The sequence below is a fragment of the Gouania willdenowi genome, chromosome 7 (genome assembly GCF_900634775.1).
Source record: "Gouania willdenowi chromosome 7, fGouWil2.1, whole genome shotgun sequence".
In the NCBI taxonomy this organism is placed as follows: domain Eukaryota; kingdom Metazoa; phylum Chordata; class Actinopteri; order Blenniiformes; family Gobiesocidae; genus Gouania; species Gouania willdenowi.
The window spans coordinates 15,708,470-15,723,187 of NC_041050.1; positions in this window are offsets into that span (position 1 = coordinate 15,708,470).

A 14,718-nucleotide genomic window follows, 5' to 3' on the forward strand; every position below is an offset into this window, starting at 1 on the left:
ACTTTCTGTGAACACATTCAGATATTAAACAGCTATCCACAGTATAGCCTTACCAGTACATGAGGAGGTAGGGTTAGAATTGGTGTTGGCATTTGTTACACTGACTGGGTGAGATTGTGATGCGTGGATTATGAACGTGTGCATATTTATGTCCATAAACTCCTCTGGCTTGAACCAAGGCTGTCATAAGACTCAGATCTTAATGCTTATAATTGTGCATACATTGATTAACGTTAGGCTACATGCATTCTTTCCCTGGGAGGCTTGATTTAGAATATAATCTCTCGTAGCCTCCAATGTAGCCTTTCAATTTTGGCAATGAGTAACATAATGCTATTAGGGGCTATGACCATCTACAGCTAACACTAATTTACCGTTTAGTAGCTCAAACATGCAACACACACACATGCACGCACACACACACACACACACACATGCACACACACACACATACCATGTGTTTCGCTGGATTGTCTCCCACTTCCTTTTGTCGGAAGCGTACCCTCCCTTTCTCCTGCTGCCATCCTGCTCACCCCTATCCTTTATTTTTCCTGCCCTCTCCAACCTTGTTCTGTCACTTGTCAACATCCCTCAGTTTGTCACCCTCCTCTCTGTTTTTCTCACTTTTATAGCCTCTTTATTGCTTTCCTCCATTTCCTCCTCATTCTCTCGATGAACACATTTGTTATTCTACTGATCTTTCCTGTTTGGTGGCCATCCAGTAGTCCTCCTTTTTCGTCTTCAGGCCAGTGTGGGCCAGAGATAGGTCGTAATCAGTTTTTCTCTGATGGCTGCTGAGAAAAAAAAAGAATATTAAAAAGTGAGTGAAAATAAAATAAATAGATGGAACAAAAGCCCTGAAAGGCTGATTATTTATTATTGTGATAAAAAAAAATTCTCCAACTCAGTTGTTTGTGTTGCAGAAATACAAAATCTTGGAAATTCGATTTTCTTGAATTGCCCATTTTCAAAGTTTAAACCAAATTTATTTTGTTTAAATGAGCATATTTTCAATTTGAACACTGAATGATTAATGCAAACAGGAACAAATGTAAGAGATGTATTCCTCCCATATGCTCACTGTAGCAGACAAGTACTGGCCTTAATTGCAGCTGCTATATTTGAGTTGTAATGTAGGGCAGGGGGCTGCTTGGTGATTCGTTGAGCTTCCTCACAGCTTAAAGGATGTTGGTTCATGCTCTTGCGACCTGCCTTTTCTGAGTGAAGATTCCATGACTTTAAAGTGTAATCTTCGACTTAAGGTTTACCTTTTTTCTCACAGTCCATAAATCATGCATATTGGGTTCGCCTCAGTTTTTTTTTTCCTTTTAACAAAGCTGTAAAAGTTTGTGGTTTTCTGTCTGTGTAACCCTGTGATGGACTGGCAACCCACGCATGGTGCACCTTGTCTTTCTTCTTTGAACTACGCAAACCTTTAGTTAGGCTGATTTGATTTTACCACAACATTACTGGAAAACAAGTTTGCAAAAATAGAAGAGAAAAAACCCAAACATCCTCTAAAAAAGTTACTCTTTCTCAAACTCAATCACTGCCATTCTTGGTTGCCTGCAATCAACATTTACCACCGTTCATTTAGACTTAATTAACCTGAAACTCGTTCTGATTTTTTAAACCGCAGCTATACTGTTTGCGAAGAAAAAAGGGCCACCACTGCACCATTAAAGTCACGTCAATGGAGTCTGTTGAAGCGTGTAAATACTGTAGCTGCTTTCAGGACATCACAGACCGGTCATTTTCACACACAGACGTATCACGTTATCTTAACACGCTGTGAAAACCAACACAGTACAATAGATTGAGCACAGTATGTATAATAGCAGAAGCACAAATAAAAACATAAAATAAATACCTTGTTGGCTGCTTGTCATGAAACGAGAAACTTAAAGATGCTCCAACATTAAATGTTAACTTAACTTGTAAAGCTCTCCATCAACTTGACATTACAATTTACATAAACCTTTATGACTTCGATAAACAAATCATGATCTTTTACATTTTTACATCAAACATTTTCAACTGCTCTTACAAATACCTTAGAATTGTATCAGATGACAAGCAGTCTTGAAACCCCATATAGAGAAAGTGAAGTTAAAACAGTGGTTATTCTTTAGAAACAGTCGTAATTTTCATTCAGTAGAAGGAAACATTTTGTTTCAGTAAGTAAAAGTAAAAGTTTGTTTATATAGCACCACAAAGTGCTTCACATTCAGAGTAATAAAACAGAGTTAATACAAAAACAGTCACAATGCAAAATACAGACAGATTAGACAAAGGCAAGTCTGAACAAATAGATCTTCAGCTGCTTTTTAAAAATGTCCACAGAGGTCAGGGCTCTCAGTTTTGGGGGAAGACCATTCCAAGTTTTAGGGGCCACAACCTCAAAGCACAGTCACCTTTGATTTTTAACCTTGTGCGAGGGACAACCAGAAGATCCTGGTCAGAGGACGTAAGCTGGAGCTTGACCATGCAAGGCTCTAAACACAGTAATAAGAACTTCACACTGGATACAAAGACTTAAGAATAGGTGTCACATGAGACCGTCTGGATGATCCAGTCAACAGTTCGGCAGCAGCATTCTGGCTCACTTGTAGGTGGTTCACAGAAGTGACATAAGACATGTAAACACTCACCTTTAAAAGTTCTTGCCCTGAGGGAGCAGATGCAACAAGAACAACAGAGGGCACAGAACAGATCCTTGGGAAACACCTCAAAATAGGGTTTTTACAAATTAAGCATATTTACCAACAGTAACTGAAAATGATCTGTCTGATAAATAAGAAGAGAACCAGTCTAGGGCTGTTCCAGAGAAACCCACCCAATGACAATGTCTCTCAATCAGCACACTATTGTCCACACAGTGTTGAAAGTGTTACTGAGATCCAGGAGGACCAGGACTGAGCGTTCTCCAGCGTTAGCCTGCATTAGGAGATCATTACTTATCCTAAGAAGGGCAGTTTCCGTTGAATGACGCTGGCGGAAACCGAACTGAAATGTATCTAAAATGTTGTGCTCATCCAAGACAGATGTAAGCTGGTTAGCAACCACTTTTAATAGGAACCTTAGAAGTAAAAGGCATTGGATATAGGCCTGTAGTTCTCAGGGAGAGAGGGGTCAAGATTTGTTTTTTGAAAGCGGATTAACAGTAGCATGTTTAAAAGAGGATGGAACCAGGCCAGACATTAATGAGTTACTGATTATACCCAGTAGATATGAGCCAGTCGAGCCTATAACTGAGTTTGGAAGATGTTTTCATGCCATCTATTATTTTTTCCAGTTCATTTAAAGAGACCGTGGAAAAGTTCTCAAAAATTGGTGGCCGAGAAGAACAATATAATGGAGGACAAAATGAGAGAATAATATAATATTTGAACGGATGACACTTCATTTCAGCCTCCATTACGACTCCTGTAAAGCACTGTAAGCTTTACACTGGCCTTCATGATCCACTGGGAGACTGTGCTTACATACAAGTGCTCAGTCAAAGTCTCAGAGTGCATTGGGGTTTATTTACTCTAAAGACAATATAGCCTCCCACAAAACACATTAGCCAACTAGTGCTGGTCGCAAGTTCAGCAAAAATAGAGAGGGTCACCTAATGCAGGGTTACACAGAGCCCCGACACGTTACGATTACAAATGTCAAATGTGCTTGATTCGTGACACTTTCTTGACTCTCGCAACAAAGCTCAACCTAACTGGAGAGGGTTTGTAACAGCATGTAGCTTTCGTAGGATTAAAAGCATTAAAATGCTACAATGGAGTGCTTGAACTTTCCTGTCTCCCCGTGCTGGTCTGTTTTGGCACACAACAGAGCTTGAAAGCATTTGGAGTGTATCCTGGCTTCATTTCTCACCGTTTTAAGATGCCACAGCTGAAGAACACGTCAAAACCCAGGAGCAGAGAGCAGACAGCAGCCATTGGCCTCCACACAGGCAGTTACTCCTGCAATTCTGGTCCATTGAAAAGGTCCATTGAAATGGACCAGATGTGCAGCTGTGTGCTGTGCTACACATGTGCTCCGTAACTTATGACAAAACTTCCTGTTTACACAAAGGGCTGTACCATTTACATGCAAACATGGGCGGAGGGGAGGCAGTCACATAACTGCAGCCTGATGACCTAATGGAGCACTGTTGATCGATGTGAACTGACCAAGATGGGATGATCGGATGAATTTGGGTGTGTGGAACCAAATATATACCCATTCTGCAACATTTGCCACACTTGTGGCGCTGCGTACTGTATTGTATGACCCGTACTAGTATGGAGTGGTGTGCAATCACTGATCATGACCGAGCATCATAGAGCTTGGGAAGTTGCTGAGCCTTTCCATTTTTTGTACCCTAACTTGAAATGTGAGGCGCTCTGTCACAAATATAGCACAAATCAGAGCGTGTCGGGCCTCTGTATAACCCCAGCATAAGGATGAGCAACTGGAATGAAAACATTTGCCATATCATGAATGCGATTCTGACACCGGATCGGTCAAGACACAGGTTAGCAACTGTCCCTTACCCTTTTAGGGTTCATTCACACCAATGGATTCTAGAGCAGTTAAATGCTCTAGCATTCATTTGCTCAGATAGTCCACCTCATTTGGGCGGTGTGAACACCAAACAAAGTCTAGAGTAGATCAAAACTGGTTTTGTCAGTCTCAGAGCGTTTCCAATTGCAGCCTAGAGCAAATAGGAGCACCACGAACACAACCGCTCTCAGAGAGGATTAAACACAGGAGGTTTCGGTGATGACGTAGAGCGCATGGGATGGTGGGAGAGCCGGTGATGGTGCAAAACAGGGATTTAAAAGCACCAAAAGCACAGCAACTTGATGCTGCTCCATTATTGAATGTTGTGAAAGAACAAATGGCGAAGGCAGAAGTCTCTATACACTCTTAAGCACTCAATTTGACCTATTGTTGAGAACCTTTTCTTCGGGTTTCTGCTTTTCTGCCTAGAGATGTCACTACCCAAGTAACAGCGACTGCACCAGAAGCTGTTCGAAGCAGATCAGAGGGTTGCGCTCTGAACACAAACCGAGCCAAACCAAGGTGATAAACTGATCACCTGCCCTTCGCCCATTCGGACGGACTCCAGGACTAAACCGGTGTGACTGCACCCTTAGTCAACAGGCTACTAGTAGAAACTGTGACCATTTCAGCTGAAAAGGGAGAGAAAAGAGGAGAGTCTGGAGAATGCAGGAGAAAAGGAATCTGAGGTTAAAGTAATAGGGACTCTGTATGTTGGCACGATGAAAAGCAAAGGAAGATATCTGGCTAACATGATAGAGAGATTGAAGGTAGCGTTAGCTACTGTATGTACAAGAGGAAGGGTAGTAAGAAACATATCTGGGTACAAGCTGTTCTACTATGGAGCAGACAGCAAAGAAAATGAAGCCAGGAAAATTTGACACTCATCTCGATGAGACGACCTAGGTTAAAAAAGGTTCAAATAAATTTTACTTTAAAAAGTCAGGGACATGCTGGTGTTTTGTCATTTTTCCCCATTTTCTTACCCAAATGAGCCACTAGAAGGAAAGAGAGCTCATTAGTTAAAGGTTGTTGGAGACACAGAGTGTTTGTAGATCATCAGAGAGATGCCTCTCAGTGACAGATGTTGTTAATTTTTCTTTCTTGGACAGAGTCCAGCTTCAGGAGGCTATTTTTAACTTGTGTGATCGATGACATTTCTACAGCTGTCTGGAGGTCAAAACTCACTAAGGCAGGGGTCAACAGTAAGGTGAAGCAGCCTGCCACCATTTCTTTTGTCCAACTAAGGAAACAGCAGTGTTCATTTTGATTGCAAAGTTTGATGTAATTAGTTTCTGTCATTAAATGAAAACTTTATTTACAGTTAGTTGTTATTTAAATTATCACAAATGTCAGGGTTGGGAGTGTTTTATTTTTGTTTTCAGTTAGTCCTCGTTTATTTACTTGTCTGTAGTTTCAGATTCTAGCTCATGTTTTGTCATTTCTTGTGTCCTTGGGTTCCCGGGTCTTATTCATTTTTGTCTAGTTTCATATGACTTAATTATGGAAAACTTTAGTAAACTATGTAAGTTGAGAAATAAACTCGTAGTTACGTATATGAATATGGTATTGGTACAGTAGATTATCACCAGAGCAATTTCTAGCTTTGTGGGAGCCTTATGAAGGATGCAGTTTGGGGGACCCCAGTTTGACGAACTACATGGAAAGATTCCTAAACCATTAAATTGTCTATAAACTCCTACTGGTTACACACATGCACAACAGTGGGGTCCAACGATTTTGACTTACTGACTTATGCCTCAAAAACTCTAGCTATAATGAATGATAGCTGTTTATTTTATTCCTAAATCCTACATTTATTTTTTTTGCATATTAGGGATGAAGGCAGGTAAACTTAATTCTTCTCTGTTGACAGCTTTGAGGCCCCCTAGTGGTTCATAGGGCCCAATGCAATTGCATAATCTACATATAGCCAGAAACGCTCATGATTTTTTTTCTTTTTTTTTTTTCTGATTAGCTCATTTCAAATCACTAACTTGCTACTGACTCAAACCTTGTACTTTTTTTTAGGCGCTTTATTATCTATAGTTTTTTGTATTGAAAATGACATGCTTTTCAGTCATAGTTCTAATTGCACATCCCTTGTTTATAAATAGTATCTGTGATTAGTCATTAAAACAAATAGCAATAGAAGGATTAGTATATATTAGTGTTAGCCAATTCAACTCAGTTCTAATTTATACAATGCTGTATATAGAACTCAGTCATTTCAAGGGCACTTGTCTGATAAAAATTAAAGATGGGTTTTAAAAAAACTAAAAACTTAACTAAACCTTTCCACATGAGCAAGCATGTTAAATAATAGAGGAAAAAAAGCTCACTCTTAACAAGAAGAAAGCTCCAGCAGACACAGATGCACGCTGACAGCATTCTGCCTCAACCAGTTGAGGTTAGTGGACGGGAAGAAGAGAACAGAACAGGAACATCGGTGTAAAAAGCTGGTTGAATCACAAACCACAGCTCAGGAACCATCACCTCCAAAGCCAGGACAGCAGTTCAAATAAGAGATGTGTAAACACGCTGTCGCATACAAAAAATATAACTTTGATTTCACCACCGCTCAGGTCATTCTAAATGTGTATATGCAGCTTCTGCCTTGGTTTCTAAAAGTGCACATGTTATAGGAATGTGCGATATTTTATCATTTATGATTTATCGTCAAAAACATTCTCACCGGTAAGAATTTGTCATCCCACGATATAAACGATAAATTCCCATGTCCGAAATTAGGGAGGGCCACGGGCCATCAATTTGTCCCTCAATTTAGCTAAGAATGCCCCCCCCAAAAAACTGCCCCTGTTTGTTGTCAACTTAGTATTGTCTGGAGCGGAACGTTGTTTAAGAAGCTCTGACGTGCACCGTCACACCGCTGTCTGTGTGTGTGTGTGTGAGGTGCTCGTCTCAGCTACCTGAAGCTGTCGTGCTGCGATACATCACGGACCGCTACTTGGTTAAAACCAGACAACCATCCAACAAAGGGAACTGATTCAAGTTCCTCCATCAGAGGGAATAAATAAATAAATAAATAAATAAAAAATGTCAAGAATTTTTCACAAACTTCTGTTTTGGCCTCTCGATCAAAAAAGTCAATGAGACGCATGCTTTATATTTATCACGTTATTTTGTATCAAGATAATCTCCATTTTGTGTTAATCGTCAGCTCAAACTTTAACACACTCCTTCTGGAGCTACTACTACTACTGCTACTACTACTACTACTACTACTACTACTACTACTACTACTACTACTACGTGGCAAAGTGGCACGAAAAAGGAGGCGTGGCAAAGCGGCAAGGCGAAGGCGTTGCGGCAATGGTGACGCGGCAAAGGCAGCACGGCACAACAAAGGCGCCGCTTGTGGCAATATTTATTATTATTACTATTATTAAGATTAATACCCAAAAGAAAACTCAAGGAGTCCTCAGGAAGCCCTCACACCCAAATGTGTGTAGTGTGTGAGGGAGCAGCCACTACACATGTTACTAGTAAGCCCTATTCTTCAACCAGGCTGATTATTTTAGGCACTGTGAGATTGACTTTGAGCCCCTGTGGGGACCTCCTGGGTCCATTTGAGTGAAATCAAAGGTGTGAAAATACAAAAAAAAAGAGAGGTGGAATAAAAGTTAGAACAAAGAGAATTAAAAAGAAAGGGATGGGATGAGAGCAGACAAGAGATTTTCTCCTGACTCCAGATGTTATTTATATGTCTGTCTTCAAGGACACCAGTTTAGATTTGGGTCAAACTATTTCTCCCTCCCTCTTGAGGGGCACAAGGTTGCTAAAAAAACGGGCTTTGAATTAGGCCTACATACGTCTGACTCTTAAGACGAGGCTGTTTATAGAAGAGAAGCCTTTAATGAGAGATAGTTCCAGTGAGTTTCATTTTGTTTTGTTTTTTTATTAAATAGTATGTTAAGTTGAGGTTTTGTTTATTCAGACAAGGGTTTTCAGGGATTTTTCAATCTATTGACATGTTTCGACTGTTAACTGCCAGTCTTCATCAAAGGAGTTCTGCTGATTGCCTTTGATGGTTCCTTTGAAGTTTCTCATGACTTCCATGTAATAGTTCCAGCAAGATTCATTTTGTCTTCTTTTTGAATAATATGTTAAGTTGAGAATGAACAAAACCTCACCTTAACATACTAAACAAAAAGAAGACGAAATGAATCTCGCTTGAACTATTACATGGAAGTCAAGTGAATCAAAGGCGATCAGCAGAACTCCTTTGACGAAGACTGGCAGTTGACAGTCAAAACATGTCAGGAGATAAAACATTTCTTACTTAACATACTTCCATGACAGACTTTAAGTTAAATATTAAAAATTCCCAAACAAAAGCTTCCAGGCCGGAATCCATTTTATAGACACCATATTAACTGGCAAATGTTGGGAACAGATGGAAAAAACCAAGAAGCAGGATGACACATACTCTGCTTGGACATACTGCATTCTCCAATCAAATACTTCAAGTATGCAGTGAAAGTCAGTCCTTTCATAAGAATTTTTTTCTTTTAATTGCCAACAATCATTGGCTCTGTCTTTGAAAGGAGGACCTTGACCTGATGGAGAACTATCACTTCCACTGCAGTCTAGAGAACTGACTGTTTATTAGGGCTCGAGCAACAACGGGGCATAGGACCCTATTGTAATGCACCTTGTTTTTATTATTATTATTATTATTATATTTATGGCAAAATGATCAAATTTTTGAGAGCCTAAACACGTTCAAAAACTGAACCCATATTTGGACTGGTGAAAAATTTTATATTTTGGGGGAATTGAACATGTGAATGGCAAAATAACTCAATGGCGCCCCCTTGAAAATTGTATTTGCTCCCTGCTGGAACTTATGACATTACTGTGGAACTTCTGCAAAAAATTGCTCTGTTACCATGACTACCTGTCAACATTGAGCTGTTGACTCTGAGAGAACCTATGACATCATCAACAAGAAGTTCCACAGTGTGGATGAGAAAATGATTGGGATATATTTATATCTATGTATTTTCATTTGGTAGCCAGAACATCACCAAAATGTAATCACATGTTCCTTGTCCCATTTATCAATTTTCCTGAAAATTTCATCCAAATCCGTTCATACCTCTTCAAGTTATCTTGCGAACGGACAGACAGACAATGAAGTTGAATCTTTATAGACTGAAATATTCCTCTTAGCAGCCTGTTCACTTGGATGATGTGCTACGCTTATGGAAGTTATTAAGAATTTGTAGAGCTAAGTAGATGCTAATTCATTATAGCAGCTTTCATTTGTATGCCAAAAAAATGAGTTACGGTTTAACTCAACCGTCATTCATAGTCATAGAGTCATAGAGCCACCTATTGGAAATCATGGGCGTTATATTTGCACAGAACATTGCAGGAAAGTTTGTGATAAAATCCTTGAAAATGGTCAGCCTGGTCTCAACACTTTAAAATTTCTGCCACACCGGGCATGCGACACACTTCGACGTGCGCCACTTCCCGACAGCTTTAATTCATGTTGTAATGTTGTGAAAAACACCTCAGGTAAAATTCGCCTAATATGAAAAGGCAATAAATATTTAACCTGAAGGCTAATAACCACATTTCTCTTGCACGCCAGCTGTGATCTGATAATGAACATTTACACCTAGCACACAGAGCTTTAGTTTTCAGTTGATTACATCTCCTTGGGCTTCAGGATTTTCATAACCATCTCTACTCATGTGAGTCATAGTGTTACTGCTGTCATACAGCTCGCAGCTGCCCGCGGAGGAAACTTAACAAACTAATAAAGCAGATCAAACATAAGGATTCATCATCAGCATCTTCATAACCCAGCTTGGAGAGGATCATGGGAGGAAGAGTTGATGGAAGGCTTGTCTGCCACCATGTGGTCAAAACAAGCCACAGGTGCACCAGGCAATGGGAAGGCTACATTTAACACATTGATATGAGCAGAAAATCAACAGTAGAGTAGAGGCTGTTTACAAAAGCAAGCGTTAAAGCAGATATGGGCAACTCGTGGCTCGGGGGCCACATGGTCTTATGTTATGTGGCCCCTAAAACAAAAATGCCAAAAACTATAGAAAAATACAGAAAAGAAGAATCTAAAAATAGAAAAAAAACAGATTATCTGTGAACAAAAACACACAACTCCAAAATTTAAAACAACAACAAAATACACAAAATTATACAAAATGACTCCGGCACACAAAATGAAAATGAAAAGATGCAAAAACCACACACGAAACGACTGAAACACAAGAGGCAACAACCAGAATATATTAAAGGACAGAAAAATACATAAAATGACTCAAGCCCCACATAATGACAACAAAAATACAAAAAGAACCAAAAATTATAACTATAATAAATGTTGCTCTTCTGCATTGAAGCATTTATAGCTCTTTGCTGAAGATGATTTTAAAACAAGTCGTTTTTCAGAAAAACCAAGGATGCACATAACTTTAGCTAACAATTTTAGTTAAAAAAAAAAATCGGACTAAAATATATATTTTGTACTAGAACATAAATTATATCTATATTAATAATGGTATAATTTGTTGATATTTACCATTTTATGTGTACTATGAAATGTGTATGTGGGGAAAAATGAATTGAATTGAACTGCTATCTGGATATAATGATTGTGATCAGAATGGATAAAATCACAACAAAATTATGCTTTTGTTTAAGTTGCTGTTAAATTTCAAACTCTGTTTAATGTGTTTTTAATTTCTAAACAATATTTAATGTTTTCTGTACAAATAAATGTGTCGAAGGAATAAAGGAATAAAAATAAACAAAAAATAACTAAATAAATAAATAAATGAAACTGCCATTCTATATTAGGGTATTTGTCTAAATCACAAAGTGAAAAGTCGTTTAAAAATGTGGAATTTTCCTCTTTAGTACAAAGTAATTTACATACCAAATTGTTGCCCCTTGTAAATTCACTTTTAAATGAAAGCACAAGATTATTTCCCCTTCATTCAAATAAATCCCTTGATACTACATGCTCTTTGACGCAGTTTTGGGTCCAGACCCATGAGTTGAGAATCTCTGGATTAAACGTTCCATCAATCGGATTACAGGGTTTTGGCCACCACAATAGATCTGTACATGTAGAGATACAAATGTGGGTCAATGCAAGATTTTATTTAAACAGTAGCCAGAAGGTGGTGCAGGTTTTCCCCCTAACATTTATAAAACACAACCCTCACTATCAAGATTTTCTATGTCCATTTGCTCTTTTATATCAGAAGATGTCTTTAGATACACTTCAAATATTGTTACTATATTTAGTGTAGGCAAGAGGTGATAAATGGATGTTAACAGTTTCCAAAAGGCCTGTAGCTCTGTTTCTGTCACTTAGATTCAAAATATCACATCAACTGAGGCCCAGGCTTACAGATCAATACTAAAACCAACGACTGTGCTGACATTTTCCCCTCATTTAGGAAGTCTAAAATCCTGTGTGTGCTCTAAAATGCCAAAGGCAGGGTCTGAATCCAATGTGGTGGCCAAACAGAGGTAATGTTTTGTGATGCGTTCGTTTTTTCATAGCTCACACTACATCAATCATATGTGTTTGAAGTGGGACAAAACCAGAATACTCACTATTGGGAAAAAAAAAACATTTGTTTAGCTGACTCCATGCAATTATGTAATGATAATCCTGAATGTGGTGTTGGGTATTTTGGCCTAGACACATTTTTCCCATCTGTTACAGGAGTGGAAAATTAAAGTCTAAAACATCCTGACATGTTTTTTTTGCTGACTGACTGATGCAGAAAAATTCAATATTTAATGATTGCAGCATTTTATCATCACTTTAAGAAAAACTCAATTTGTCCAGTGCACTGTGAGTAAATACCTCCATCGAGTTGAGTTATTTGTTTGCGCGTATATTCCAGATTCAATGACACCAAATCTCATCATTGACTTCCCAAAGCTTGTCCTATAAAAACAAAAGGGGTTGGTGAATCTGCCTGACCCCATTGCAGGGTTTTATCAGCGAGGGCAGAGTTATGTGATCTGATCTGAACCATGGGAGCAAATCCTCAAACATCAGCAACATTATGTCATGTTGATAAGACCATTGACCCGGCCTTTTAGGTGCACATTTGCAAAATGGGTCGAGGGTTACTGTTGACTTCAGCAAAAATAACTAGTAACTTTAATCCTGTTGGTCGCCCAGCCTAACTGGGCAATAATCTTTATCTAGTTTCTTCATGGCAGGATCACGGGGCACCAAAGTCCACCCTAAACTTCTAGACAGATGCCCACTAACATTTTGTACATTTCAGCAAAATTTTTGGAAAATAAAAACTTTGTTTGGTTTCAGAGCTAAATATTAACCCAACCCTGCACTAATCCCAGGAAGAGACACAGCAGTAATTGCTTTCTTGTCCTGTGAATACCGTGAACACAGAAACATAATAAATCCACACTGGTATCAAGAGAGGCTGATGTGTGATGACTGCCCACGACCTACTTTACTCTGTTTGTCTTTGTTACATAACTGTGACCCATCATGCTGTGTATAGAACTCAAACAGAAAGCCCACATAGGCTGGGTTAAAGCACACATCCAAGATATTGTTAAATGTGTAGCCTACAACCATGCATTATTATTATTAAGACATTATATGGGTGTTATTTGTGAATAGAACAAGCCTGAGGTTATGGGGGCATTAGGACATCTATGCTCCACTCATGGACAAAAATCAATGTGGATGATTCATGTAGTATTTTCGTCACTGCTCTTATGCCTCAAAGTCCTTAACATGAGTTTGAATGTTACACCATACATCCACTGGGGGGTAGTTTAGAGCCAGTGTTTTGTGGTAAAAATCTGCTGTGACATTTGTTCTCATGTAGTTTATCTTGGAGTTCTGACGCAAAACAAAGAAAATGTTCTGATTTCTTTAAGAAAAATAGTGCAGTTCAAACCCGAAAAGGTCTAATAATAATAATACATTTAAGGCAGTGGCTATCCGTACGGTTGCCATATCCATATACGAAAATTCTATCAGTACGCAGCGTCCCTATTTGGCCAGTTTAGGTCACGTGATAGGTCAGTCATTGGCCAGTTTAGGTCACGTGACTGACTAAACCTTACCCAAGACCTAACCCCTAACACTAAAAATTGTTGCGATATTGGGTTTTAACCTATAACCCTAAACTTAACCCTAAGACACTACGTACATGTACTTCAGTAACCGTATCAATAGCACTAGAGGTTGTCTATACGAGACAGACACTTTCTAAATTTAATGTTCTAATTATTTATTTCTTTATTTTAAATATATATGTATATATATATACAGTATATATATATACAGTATATATATATATAATTTACTACGAAAATCTCAGTAACTGAATACTGGGCTGTTAGAGGAGTTAAAGCAGTGCTTCCAAACCTTTTTTGGGTCATGACCACATTTTGGACCATGTTACGGCCCCCTCTAGGATATGTATTCAATGGCTTGTGGGGCCGCAACATAAACAGGATGCCACACAGAAGTAATGGTTATCAAAGTATTCATTAACACAGAGTTCTTAAAAGTAGCAACATAATCAAAAATAACTAAACAAAACAAAAGGGACTGGAGACCCTGGCCAAACCGAACTACAGTAGGGAGGCCACTGGGCCAACCGCATACATGGCTGTCTAAACTACAAAAATGTACAAAATACTAAATCTACGTAAACATGAAAACAGGACTACCAGAAATCTCCAGTCCAAACTAAAATAGCAAACTTAGTAAACTATATAGAAAAGTATAGAATTTAAGATTGTGTCGTATACAATGTTTTAAATGTGAAAAAATGTATAATATTTTGAATCAGTAATTTTTTTCATCAATTGCTAGGCAACCCCATTTATATTCCAACTAAACAAACATGAAAACTATTAATAAAACGCTTATACAAACAGCATAATAAGCAACAATCTATAAAAACAAGAGGTCGGTATCGCAAAGACAAAACTAAAAACGGCATTTTCATGAAACAGTAAGAAGAAAAATAAGGGGAAGAGTTTTAAAAATGGAGTAGTCACAGACAAACGTTGCTTCTCGTAGATACAAGCAATAAATAAAGTGTAATGACGAGCACGTTTATTGAGCTGAGCAATGTGTGTAGGGAGGAATGAGAGCATGTA